Here is a 499-nt window from a genome sequence, read left to right as displayed (position 1 = left end):
AATACTTGATTAATAATTTAATATCATCAACACTTGTTAGGAGAGAGAAAAATATCTTATATTCTGCTTTTAAAATAATAGTGTAACTTTCTGAGATTATTAAATTAAACACAACCACTTAACTCAAATACTCACCGTCTAAAAAGGTTAGTATGTACTTAGCATTTTCGAATTATATAATTCGAAATAGAATTTTTTTTTTTTAAATTGAAAACGTATCCAATAACAAACTATATAATCTTCATAAAAATGGAAAGGAAAGAAACTATAAGAAAATGAATGATCTTCGTTAAAATTAAAATAGTAGTTTGGTTGTTTTTGGTAACTACCATAAAAGAAAAAGATAAAACTACTATTAGTATTATCAGAACTTGGAAAACAAAATCAGGGCCAGCAGAAAATTCGGGATTTTTTTTTTCATTTTACATATAATTTTATTTTCTATTTTCTATTATTCGCATATCCTTTTTAAATTTTAAAATTTTATCTATTTATTTTC

Source organism: Arachis ipaensis, chromosome B06 (genome assembly GCF_000816755.2).
Source record: "Arachis ipaensis cultivar K30076 chromosome B06, Araip1.1, whole genome shotgun sequence".
Classification (NCBI taxonomy): domain Eukaryota; kingdom Viridiplantae; phylum Streptophyta; class Magnoliopsida; order Fabales; family Fabaceae; genus Arachis; species Arachis ipaensis.
The sequence above is the reverse complement of the archived record's forward strand: the minus strand, read 5'-3'. Positions refer to the sequence as shown.